The sequence below is a fragment of the Etheostoma spectabile genome, chromosome 12, assembly GCF_008692095.1.
Source record: "Etheostoma spectabile isolate EspeVRDwgs_2016 chromosome 12, UIUC_Espe_1.0, whole genome shotgun sequence".
NCBI lineage: Eukaryota > Metazoa > Chordata > Actinopteri > Perciformes > Percidae > Etheostoma > Etheostoma spectabile.
The window spans coordinates 32355872-32356286 of record NC_045744.1 but is presented as its reverse complement, the minus strand read 5'-3'; the positions used below and the strand labels follow the sequence as shown (position 1 = coordinate 32356286).

General features: G+C 29.4%; 1 protein-coding gene and 1 long non-coding RNA gene across 2 annotated transcripts in view; both read left to right on the top strand.

The window, feature by feature from the left end:
• stx12l (syntaxin 12, like) overlaps positions 1-415 on the top strand; it is a gene marked incomplete in the record, with an annotated part of 146461 nt that overhangs the window by 23949 nt on the left and 122097 nt on the right.
• The window catches only part of LOC116698486 (uncharacterized), a 6997-nt gene that overhangs the window by 3975 nt on the left and 2607 nt on the right, over positions 1-415 (top strand). Inside the window, exon 2 of the long non-coding RNA XR_004334222.1 lies at positions 384-386. This is a non-coding gene — a long non-coding RNA (uncharacterized LOC116698486). The remainder of the gene's footprint in view (positions 1-383; positions 387-415) is intronic.

The following is a 415-nucleotide window of genomic DNA, read 5'->3' as shown; positions in this document are numbered from 1 at the left end:
AAAACTTTAATATTCAAACAACTAAAAATATACAAAATAGATTAGGATTTACTGCAAATGTAGTGCAAGATAAATAAGATGTTTGTAAAGTGTGTGCAAAATAAGTCATTAAAAAAATGATATACATATATATTACTAAAAAAATTAAAAAGGGGTTCCATGGTTTCACGGCTCAGTCCTTCTCAGCTGGCCTATAAAAAAATAAACAAAAGTTCGACATGTAATAATAAAAATTAACACATTTACAAAATAAATTTTTTATGAACATCACGCAGAAGAACTTCAATTTCCCGCGATGGCATCACCTTTAGTACAACCACCGAGGGTTGACAGGAAAAGTTGCTGTAAAACATATAATAACAAATTATACATATAGTGCAGAGCTTGTACAATCTCATTTTGTAAGAGAAGTCAG